The 12,448-nt window shown below is 39.8% G+C and overlaps 1 protein-coding gene and 1 non-coding gene across 2 annotated transcripts in view; both read left to right on the top strand.

The window, feature by feature from the left end:
• LOC124722665 (diacylglycerol kinase beta-like) overlaps positions 1 to 12,448 on the top strand; it is a 500,391-nt gene that overhangs the window by 411,958 nt on the left and 75,985 nt on the right. The gene's annotated exons all lie outside the window — the stretch shown is intronic.
• On the top strand, positions 1,212 to 1,285 carry Trnat-ugu. Its single transcript has one exon. It is a non-coding gene; the product is annotated as a tRNA-Thr (tRNA).

Genomic DNA, 12,448 nt, shown 5'->3' with positions numbered 1-12,448 from the left:
CTCGATACCGCCCAGCCCAAAAATTGCCCTTGATATGGATGCATCCGTACATGATACCGAGCCAAAATATAGCTGACTCACCTCCCTGTTGCACCGAAAGGATTGCATACCTGACACGTGTTTTGGTAACTAGCTGCCTCTACAGAGTGCTGGATAATTCAAACCGTACTGGAACGATAGAGAATTCTAGTGACTGGTTTCAACTCCTGTTCCTTATATTGTGAATAACCTTTCACGTAACATTAGACAAGCAGAATTGTTAGTTTTCGCGGACGATATTAGTACTGTAATAAAGCAAATGATGTTTTCGAAATATTACTAGGTGGTTCTCGGAAAATGGAATGTCCCTGAAGTCTGAGAAAACACAGTACTTTTTCAATCCTGTACAACAAATACTTATAGCAACAACTGACGCAGCACCTGAACAGGTGTCCGTAAACTGGGTAGAAACCGCGATTTTGGTGGGGAGCGCTAGGCTGCGCACCGGGGAACGAAATACCCGCGACCATAACGCAGCGTGCAAAGGGGGGCGCCACTGGTCAGCAGGGCATCGCTATTTTTAGGACGACAGAGAATCACGCCGTGAAATAATGCGAGGGGCGGCCAAGTTTAGCCGCTTCCGTTTACGCTGGTCGCACTCCGAAGAGTGGGCGCCAAGTTTTACGGTGTCATGTGTTTACGGAGCGGCGAATGAATCAGACGGGCGTGATGGGCCTGCCAGCTCCCTCGCCGGTAGCCCCGAGTCATTTCGTAACAACTGCCTCCGAGATTTCATTGCTTTCAACGCATAGTGTCACACCTGAAGGTACATTGATGCTGTCTTCAGCTCAGTACGCTTCTGAAAAAGTTGATAAAAAATCGCCGATTACCAAACCGAACTTGGTACCCCTATATTCCGTATAGGAACGCTTAATTCGGTTAAGGAAATTTGTATATACTAAGATGATATCTGTTGTTTCGGACATGTCCGAAAGAACAGATATCATCTTAGTATATATATAGTTAAGGCTCACCGGCAACTTGACCATCTTCTTCTTCTGTGCGAATGCACAAACAGTGCCCGAACTCTTACGGGAATCGGCAACGCTCCGCGAGTAATGAGTATAATGGGCGGGGGCATTACGAATGTAGTGCGGGACAATACGTTGAGAATGTGGGTTTCACGGGAGGCGTGCCAGAGATAAATCCCTGCAGTCGCGCTCTCCTCTGTGTCCTCGGTGGCTCAGATGGATAGAGCGTCTGCCATGTAAGCAGGCGATCCCGGGTTCGAGTCCCGGTCGGGGCATACCTTTTTATCTGTCCCCGTTGACGTATGTCAACGCCTGTAAGCAACTAAGGGTGTTCATTTCAAGGGAATTTGTCTCATCTAATGATGAGACAAATTTACTTGACCCAATTAAGCGTTCCTATACAGAATATAGGAGTATCAAGTTCGGTCTGTATGGAACGGAGACCTGGACAATTAACTTGAAACTCATTAAAAATTTCAAGCTCTAGAGATGGACCTCTGGAGAAGATAGGCAAACCTCTCCAGGAAAGAGAAGATAAGGAACACCGAAATAATAAGGAGAATGGAAATAAAAGAAAGAATATATGACATAATGGATAGGAAGAAAAATACGGGCATGTACGACGAAAGGAGGAAGCCAGAATACCAAAATTGATACTGTAACCTCCCCACAGAAATTTATAATTGAAATTAAAAATAATTATTATGGATAGCGATTCTCATTTTTGTGTGACCTCAGAACAAAACTGGTTCCCATTTAATGTACCCACAAAATTCTTTTCTCATTTAATGTAAGCACGAAACGGAAAAATTCCTAAGCCTCATAATAAAAAAATAAATTCAGTAACCTGGTAAAATTCGGATGACAGCAGTGCTGCGTCGTGGCCCTGTAAGATCATTCTGAATAAAAAGCAAAAATTCTTACCTCAATAAAAACGGCGAATATATCTGCTCTTACTTAACATTTTTCCGGCACAGCTCCGTGCAATGCTGGCCTATACATTTGTGATTTGTGAAAGGAAGCAACTGATTTTTTTTAAATGAATGCTTTTTTTAAAAAAATTACTTTATATTACCAAAATTATTATTAGGACATTTTTAAAACATTTGGATGACAGTTCAGATACATTACTAGATATGCGCGACGCTGCTTCTTTACCTTATACAATAATACTCATTCTCCTGATTCCCGAGCAGAGCAGACTGCAGACAAGCGCAGACAACCTCAGACTAGCGACTAGCAACAACTAACTGCTACAGTTACACAGTTCGTACTGCAGTCAACACTGCTCTCTGGTCAGCGATTCTCATATCGCTGACAGCGCATACCTCTTACATAACCCTCCACTGGGGGGGCAAAGATTTGGCAGCGATGGTGAGTCAATTGGACTTGCCATGAGCAACAAATTTTTCTTAATTAACTAAGTTTACAGTCAGAGAATATATACATATATATAAGTGCAGAACATGAAATAAAATATAGTGCACATGCACTGAGTACAGAACATATCAAGCAATGACAAAATGTATACGCAATGAGTACAAAACATATTAACAAATGACATAAAGTGCACACGCACTGTAGTACAGAATATATCAGGTAATGACAAAATGTATACGCAATGAGTACAAAACATATTAACAAATGACATAAAGTGCACACGCACTGTAGTACAGAACATATTAACAAATGACATAAAGTGCACACGCACTGTAGTAATCGTTTTTTACCATTTTACAAGAACTAGGATAGGAAAGGGAGGAATTGCATCATGGTTGTAGCACAGTAGGTTGCACGTAGCTGCACTGAAAGTCCATATCTTTCTACAGAAGCACAACACCAAGTGAGACAATCTGAAGTTCTCTTCCCTGAAGAATTAATCAGTGTAGCCAAGACACTGAAATGTCGTATTAATATTCAATGTTATCATTTTGGTAGTACATTAGGTACACCAAACAGTGGGACCATAATAACATCTCCACCGCTCAAGGTGGTGGACAGCATGTCGTGTCAACACCACGTTCTTGTAAGGTACACCAACGTAGAATTAGTGCAAAAACCAAATATAGTGCTCCATGATCCTGAGGATAGACAGGACAAACGGATATTGCAGTAATTCCTGGTAATTAGGTCAGAAGGTGAAGGACATTAAGTCTCATGCCAGTCATCATTGAGAATTACACTAGTCTATCAACTGATTTGAGTAATTGGTGGCACTCATCGCCTAGTTACTGAACATTTCTGTACTATGTATGAAGTATTACAGAATAATGTTCATAAGTCATCTGATTATAGTGAACATTGGCACTCATTGCCCAGTCACAAACCATTTTATGCATTATTCAAAAGTGATCATTCAACAAGAGTTAATTAATGGCATACTATCTACATAATTCAGCTAGTTATAGTAATCATTGGCACTCATTGGCCAGTTACAAACCATCAGAAGTCATCCTTCAAAACAGGAGCTAATGAGTGTAGCATCAAGCTATTCATATATATAGCATGTAAGTGACATAATACAAATATAAGAAACAGTGGCATTCATTGGCCAGTTACTAAACATATAGCAAGTATTGAATATTACAAAACATTTTTCATCATTCAAGTGACATACGACATATTTAAAATAATTATTGGCACTCATTGGCCAGTTACAAAACATCAGAAGTCATCCTTCAAAACAGGAGTTAAAGAGTGTAGAGCATGCATGCATTATTACAAAGTATCATTCACTATTACTCAGAACTCATCATTCAAGTGATATATGACATATTTAAAATGTAACACACTGTAACTATTACTCAAGGTCTGTGATTAGAAAAACATCATTCAGTATTACTCAGAACTCTCTTAAACTGGTAGCATTATTTGGGACTGTTAATACATTTTTTTTATACTAGCAATGCATTGCCTTGGGATCGATAATTAATTGCTGGGGCATAAAAATATTTACTCTTGACTTATTGCTGCAAATGAGGATAAGTAACGTCATTCGTCATGAGTCAGCTGTAGCAAGGTTATGAAACAAATAAAGTATATGTGATCACATGAATGAATGACACACACAAATGGGTAAAAAAATGCAAGTACTAGAATAGGTTTAATGACCAACTGCTTATAGCACATTAATTTCATGAATAGCTTATCCTGAAAAAAAATACAAAATGGACTGTTAAGCTGAAAGAAGAAACGCATATTATGCTGAAAAGTAGTGAACTTCGAATTAACAGGTAATGAAATGTGTATCAAATATATGTTCTCTAGCTGTCCTTTCCAAAACCTTCAGTCATCATACCATGCGACATAAGACATACTGTCAAAACGAACTGCAACAAATACTTAAATAACTACATAGCATAAATACATAAACTTCAACATTATACTCGTCTGCAAAGAAAAACTTAAAAGTGGTGCGTTTAGTGGCCATATAAAGTTTATCACTACCAACACCTGTAAAAAAAAAAACTTCATTATTCATATCACCATAACTCCAGTATTATCATCACCTGTAAAGAAAAACTTCATTATTCATATTACTATATTCTTCACCACTATTCATCACCACTCATTATCATCTGCAAAAAGACACTTCATCATACAACTATTCATAGTATAGAGTTCCCTATTTCTAGCATATTTCATCACTAAAACTAAGATGTGTAGTTCTCTCTGACAGCCTGCATCAATCGCCACGTATTCTGAAAGAAAAAATTAGTTAAGACCGCTATCATACGATGTGTATAGTATATTCTTGTTAATGCTTGTTAATTCTGATCCATTTACTCTTCGTGACGAGGTATTGCATCTTCTTTCGTTCATTCCGAAGGTGAAATTCCCATTTCATAGTAATCCACTGTGGTTTGTTTAGTTTATTTCTTTTACACGTTATTGCTTTCTGAAAATGATCAACAATGATTAATGTCTTGCATTTAAATCATGTACCCATTAAATAAAAACTGGTTTCTAGTGATATAATTGAGCATACAGCATAGCATGACAGAAAACGTAATATGTCAAAAACATAGACAGTGTGCAGGTGCAAAAATGTACACAGAGTATCACAATGTAGCAGCAAAAAAAAATGTAAAATAGTCACGATGTTGAGATATCATAAGGCAAAATGTCAAAGTCAACTGGTGTTTGTTATATCTTAAATACACTCCTGGAAATTGAAATAAGAACACCGTGAATTCATTGTCCCAGGAAGGGGAAACTTTATTGACACATTCCTGGGGTCAGATACATCACATGATCACACTGACAGAACCACAGGCACATAGACACAGGCAACAGAGCATGCACAATGTCGGCACTAGTACAGTGTATATCCACCTTTCGCAGCAATGCAGGCTGCTATTCTCCCATGGAGACGATCGTAGAGATGCTGGATGTAGTCCTGTGGAACGACTTGCCATGCCATTTCCACCTGGCGCCTCAGTTGGACCAGCGTTCGTGCTGGACGTGCAGACCGTGTGAGACGACGCTTCATCCAGTCCCAAACATGCTCAATGGGGGGACAGATCCGGAGATCTTGCTGGCCAGGGTAGTTGACTTACACCTTCTAGAGCACGTTGGGTGGCACGGGATACATGCGGACGTGCATTGTCCTGTTGGAACAGCAAGTTCCCTTGCCGGTCTAGGAATGGTAGAACGATGGGTTCGATGACGGTTTGGATGTACCGTGCACTATTCAGTGTCCCCTCGACGATCACCAGTGGTGTACGGCCAGTGTAGGAGATCGCTCCCCACACCATGATGCCGGGTGTTGGCCCTGTGTGCCTCGGTCGTATGCAGTCCTGATTGTGGCGCTCACCTGCACGGCGCCAAACACGCATACGACCATCATTGGCACCAAGGCAGAAGCGACTCTCATCGCTGAAGACGACACGTCTCCATTCGTCCCTCCATTCACGCCTGTCGCGACACCACTGGAGGCGGGCTGCACGATGTTGGGGCGTGAGCGGAAGACGGCCTAACGGTGTGCGGGACCGTAGCCCAGCTTCATGGAGACGATTGCGAATGGTCCTCGCCGACACCCCAGGAGCAACAGTGTCCCTAATTTGCTGGGAAGCGGCGGTGCGGTCCCCTACGGCACTGCGTAGGATCCTACGGTCTTGGCGTGCATCCATGCGTCGCTGCGGTCCGGTCCCAGGTCGACGGGCACGTGCACCTTCCGCCGACCACTGGCGACAACATCGATGTACTGTGGAGACCTCACGCCCCACGTGTTGAGCAATTCGGCGGTACGTCCACCCGGCCTCCCGCATGCCCACTATACGCTCTCGCTCAAAGTCCGTCAACTGCACATACGGTTCACGTCCACGCTGTCGCGGCATGCTACCAGTGTTAAAGACTGCGATGGAGCTCCGTATGCCACGGCAAACTGGCTGACACTGACGGCGGCGGTGCACAAATGCTGCGCAGCTAGCGCCATTCGACGGCCAACACCGCGGTTCCTGGTGTGTCCGCTGTGCCGTGCGTGTGATCATTGCTTGTACAGCCCTCTCGCAGTGTCCGGAGCAAGTATGGTGGGTCTGACACACCGGTGTCAATGTGTTCTTTTTTCCATTTCCAGGAGTGTATTTCATAGTGCATACAAACAAAACAGGAAAACAATCATACATACGTGAAGAACGGAAAATGTGCACAGTCTGATGTATAACGGCAAGAAAAGCGACCTGCTAACCTTACCTTGCCGGGCACTTGCCAAGAAAGAATACGATAATCATCAGTAAGTAGTCACATAAATATAATTGCATCATTAGTCATATAAAAATCAGGAAATGGCATTACAGTGTGATAAATCATAAAGTACATTCATTTAATAAAGGGTTTAATATTGGAGACATGGTGATTGCCTTTACTTTTTCTGGTTCTCAAAGTTTCGACGTGTACTATATTGGGGTGAGGAATGCTGCGAATTCGATATGGACCTGCGTGTAGAAGCTCAAGTTTACTACACCTATTCTATCCTCTGTTGTATAAATAATGTGTGCGTACTAATATCTTCTGTCCAATGTGAAAGTCACGGCGTGTACAAACCTGTTTTTGCTGTCTTCTCCGGCGCTCTGCGGCACGTTTAATGTTGTTCAGCGCAATGTCAATTATTTCATGGTGTCGTAGTCGACGAGATGTAGGAAAGGTTACTAATTCTTTAATTTTGTTAGGTGGTTCAACATTTTTCAGTATAACAGTCGGAGATAGCATAGTAGATTCATTTGGTATGGAATTAATTACATCCTGGAATGAGAGTATGTGTGTGTCCCAATCAATATGTTTTTTATGGCAGTATATTCTACACAGTTTACCAATTTCTTTCATTAATCGTTCACAAGGGTTCGAAGAAGCATGGTACCTGGATATATAAATAGGAGAAATGTTTCTAGCTCGTAACATACGTGTCCATATAGCAGATCGAAACTGTGATCCATTGTCGGAAATTACTGTCAATACATGCCCTACATGAAATTAAAAATGTTTTACAAATGCTTTCGAAACAGTTTTAGCAGTAGCCTTGCGTAACGGAGTGAAGGTAACAAATTTTGAAGTGAGTTCAACAGCGACAAAGATGTAGCAAAAACCTCTATTAGTTCTGGGAATCGGACCAAAAATATCTACAGCAGCCATGTGTCTCAATTTAACAGGTACAATGGGATGTAACGGAGGAATATGTGAAGTCGTATCTGACTTAGCTTTCTGGCAGATTTTACATGACGCTAAAACTCGTCGAATACGTTTCTCCATGTTGGTAAAATAACAGTTCTGTCTCAGTATAAGAAAACATTTTCTGGCTCCGTAATGTGGGTAACTTAAATGAGTATACCAAATTAATTTGTTAACAAGCTCGTCAGGAATACATAATAACCAATTGTTGCTGTCAGGGTGAGAGCGGCGAAACAGAATATTATTCCGTACAATATAATGGTTTCTAATGGTAACATTATTCCTATCTTGCCAAAGGTGTTTAATTTCTTTCCATACGTTGTCTTTACTCTGCTCTTGTGCTATGTCTTGTAATGACGACGAAATGAAATTTTCAAATGCAACTTGTTGAATGTACATGACGCTGAAATTTGCTTTGCAGAAGTTGGTTGCGATGTCTTGCTGATTGTTGCTGAGAGAACGGGATAGTGCGTCTGCTACAATATTTTGTGTGCCGGGAATGTGAACAATTGTAAAATTAAATTCCTGTAAATAATGTTTCCATCTGCTTAATCTGTCGTGTGTAAATTTTGCGGAAAGTAAAAACTGTATAGCTCTATGACCTGTGTAAACGGTAGTGTGTCTTCCATAAAGAAAATGCCGAAATCTCGTAAATGCCCAAACAACACACAGTGTTTCAAGTTCTGTAACAGAATAATTGCGTTCAACAGGTGACAGAATGCGACTTGTAAAGGCGACGTTTTTAATTACTGTAGTACCATCTTCTTCAATTTCCTGAAAAATGTGTACGCCTAAAGCGGTGTTAGAACTGTCGGTGGCAATGGAAAAATTTCTAGTAAGATCTGGATGTGATAAAAGTGGTGCATTCAACAAAGCTTCTTTCAGGTTCATAAATTCAGAATGTGCTTGGCTATCCCAGGACCAAATAGTGTTTTTACCTGTCAATTGACATAATCTAGGGGTGTCTAAAGCAGAGTAATGAATAAATTTACGAAAAAAGTTAATTAAACCCAAAAAGCTGCGTAGTCGTTTCTTCGTCGTAGGAACAGTAATGTCACGTAAAGCTTGAAGTTTTTCCGGGTCAGGCGCAATGCCTTCTGCTGAGATTACATGTCCAAGAAATTTTATAGAAGTTTTGCCAAAGTGCGATTTACTGAGATTAACTGTGAGTCCTTGTGCACGAAAAGTTTGCAACAGTTGTTCAAGAATCAGATTGTGTTCAGACCAGTTAGCTTCTGCAATAAGAATGTCGTCTACATACGTTGTGATTCTGTCTTTTAATGCAAAAGTGTGTATCGGATGTCGTCAAAAGTAATAACATTTTCGTGAACAAGATTCTGCGTGTCAAAAGTAGTGCTTGCGTTACTGGAAGATGCAACCTGTACTGTATCTAGTCAAATTCTGTCTGACGTGCTATTATTTTCGGGAGGATGCTGTGGCATTTCAACTATTTGTACTGTTCTGTTATTTCTTCCTGACGTATTACGTTCGGGATGATATCTACTGTCTGGTTCATTCATGATAATTTGTTGTTGCGGATGATTTTGCTGCTGGTAAGGCCGACTGTTATTAAACGTACGCTGAAAATTGTGCTCACTACTTTTACGTCTGTCATGATAGTCATTTCTATACGGTGCATTGCGATAGGAATTGAAATGGTGTGTTTTCTGTACGTACTGATTTCCTTGTTGCTGTGCGGTACTATTTGTTGGAGCTGACGCCATACGTGTAGGCGGCGAAATATTAAAGCTTGGTTGACCTTGTACATTACATTGTTGGTTAGGTATGCTAACCGGCTGGCTTTGATGCTGTTGCGGTGAAAAACCTCTGTTGTTACCAAAATGCGGTTGCTGATAATTTTGACGATTGCTCAAAATGTTGTACATACTGATGATTACAATTTTATCTGTTATTAAAATTACGGCGGTAGTTGTCATTTCGGGAGTGTCTAAAGAGAACTGTCACTTTCGGTAAAATTTGTCATATCAGGTTTTGTTTACTCATTCCTAATTCTAGATAGATAGATAGTTGAAGAGTTGTTTTGATAGATATAAAGGATAGTAGAAGAGAAGGCAGCAGTGCAGAAAACTAAAGATGAAATAGCACTACTACGGCTCGGGGCCCTGTGCATGCTACGGCACATATTCATCGAAGTGTAATGAATCCCCTGAGGTCTATTACGCACTGCAAATAAATTTTAGCTACTGCGTTACAGGCAATGCCGATGAAAATTCAAAAACAAATTGTTGTATCCAAGCCAATGCTAGTTTCTGCATTACAGGCCAAACTGATGAAAATACAAAACCAAATTGTCGTATCCACTCCAAAGCGTGACTGTGTTCTGTAATTATTAAGTACCTTAGATTTTTTTACGGATAAAAATTGCTTATAATCAACGTTATCGTCTCTGAATGTGTGAACAGGTTAAAGATTGGATGAGAATCTATTTGTCTGTGACTGTCCGAAATCTAACTCAAGTACTCTCTGTAAATTACCTAAGTTATACTGGCGGTGTGAGTCTGATAAATGTTCGCAAAGTGGCGTCTGCTGTGATGTGTTAAAGGCTGAAATATTTTTCATTTCCGTCACTTCGTGCTGTAAGGATGACAATTTTCTACGTAATGTATTATTGGACGAATCTATCTCACTGATTGTCTGCTGTAAATTTTGAAATTCGGGTGTTTGATTAAACGAAACTGGTGAAGTATCGTCTGATTTGGTGTCATTATTACTTTCGATAACATCAATACGACTGGCCAATTCATCATATTTTTCAGTCGGTATTTTTACCTGATCATCGTTTTTAGCCTCGCCAGCATTAATTTGCTCTTGTATTTTACGTGTGGTTTTGTCCAACTTTTTAACGTCTGCTTTGATGGCATCGGGATCATGAATTAGTTCTAATTGTTCAAGTCTGTCGGTCACTGTCTGAAAGTCTATTGTGTGTGTGTCTGTTTTTGCTTTAAGATCGGAGATTTCATCATGCAATTCGGTGTTCAACTGTTTGATAGTATTAATTTCGTCTGATACTGTAGCAATATTGTTGTCTACGTATGTCTTTGCTTTCGTAAACAATTTACGTTTATCTTCCTGTCTCTGTGCAGTAATTGTTTCCATGACTTGTCGCTTTACTTTATTCTGTTCCTGTATAAATTTACGGTAACGCGTTTCACTGTTTTGTAGGTGGTGATTAAAGCGTTCATCAATTTGGCTCTTCTGTTGGTAAAATTTCGCGTCTACTTTTGCATCCAGTGTGCGTGAAAGTTCTGCTGACATTAATTTAAACTCGTCGCGTAACTGTGTTGCGTTTTCAGAGCATTGTTTAGCGACTGCACTAATTTCGTCTCTAAGTACTTTAGTTGTGGCTGCATGTGTATTACTTAATTCTTGAGCCACAGATCTAATTTCTTCACTATTGTTCCTAGCACAAGCCTTAATTTACTCACGTAATTGTTCTTTAGTATCACGACATTGCGCGGCAACGGCTGTAATCTGCTCACTAAGCTGTTTGGAATTGTTGTCTAGTTTTTCATTAATTTCATTAATTTGTTGTTTGAGATATTCACTAAGTTGTTTGTGATTGTTGTCTTGCTTATCATTCGACTGTTTAAGACTTTCATTAATTTGTTTGACATTTTCATTATTTTGTAGTAATAATGCCATAACTTGATCCCAGCCAAAATTATCGGCTCTATTCTCTGTACTATGTAATGGTTTATCTGCAATTATCACGTTTTGTGTAACCATTTGGTTATTCTGTGATTCTTGAAAATGTTTGCTAATCGGATGTGCACTGTTGGTCACTACACCGGAATTACATAAATCTGACGTATTCTGACTACACTGTTCATTTTCGTTAGAAACATTTATCTGTTCGTTACGTAAATTTTGCAAACCGAGTGTGTCAAACTGGGCAGCGTTCATTGTATCGGAACGTGCCGCGTCATCAATTGTCGTTAAATTAACAGAGGACACAATTGAACTTGTTTGTTCATCATTAGGATCAAAATCAATATTAGTGGTCGGTACGCACTGATTATCTGTAATTAGGGGATTATCATTATTACACTGAGTGTCGCAAGTATTATCGGTCAAATTATTCGAGTCGGCTATATCACTCATTACACATCGCGATGTACTGTTAACAGTTTTTCGCGGCATTTTCCACAAATCAAAATTAAGCACAAAAATGAAACAAAGACAAAGCAAAAATGGAACAAACACAATTACAACAAAGAGCAATAAATTGCCGATGATCTGTGAAAGAAAAAGTGACAAATTAGTAAATGCGTTGCGCCATATGCACACTACATTTAAGTAAATAAGAGCAGATATATGACTACCTCTCAGAGATTCACAAAGAAATACGATCCTGGAAGGGTCGCCAAGTGTAACCTCCCCACAGAAATTTATAATTGAAATTAAAAATAATTATAAAAATATGGATAGCGATTCTCATTTTTATGTGACCTCAGAACAAAACTGGTTCCCATTAAATGTACCCACAAAATTCTTTTCTCATTTAATGTAAGCACGAAACAGAAAAATTCCTAAGCCTCATAATAAAAAAATAAATTCAGTAACCTGGTAAAATTTGGACGACAGCAGTGCTGCGTCGTGGCCCTGTAAGATCATTCTGAATAAAAAGCAAAAATTCTTACCTCAATAAAAACGGCGAATATATCTGCTCTTACTTAACATTTTTCCGGCACAGCTCCGTGCAATGCTGGCCTATACATTTGTGATTTGTGAAAGGAAGCAACTGATTTTTT

The sequence above is a fragment of the Schistocerca piceifrons genome, chromosome X (genome assembly GCF_021461385.2).
Source record: "Schistocerca piceifrons isolate TAMUIC-IGC-003096 chromosome X, iqSchPice1.1, whole genome shotgun sequence".
Taxonomy (NCBI): domain Eukaryota; kingdom Metazoa; phylum Arthropoda; class Insecta; order Orthoptera; family Acrididae; genus Schistocerca; species Schistocerca piceifrons.
Note: the sequence above shows the minus strand (reverse complement) of the source record. Positions and strands in the feature narration are given on the sequence as shown.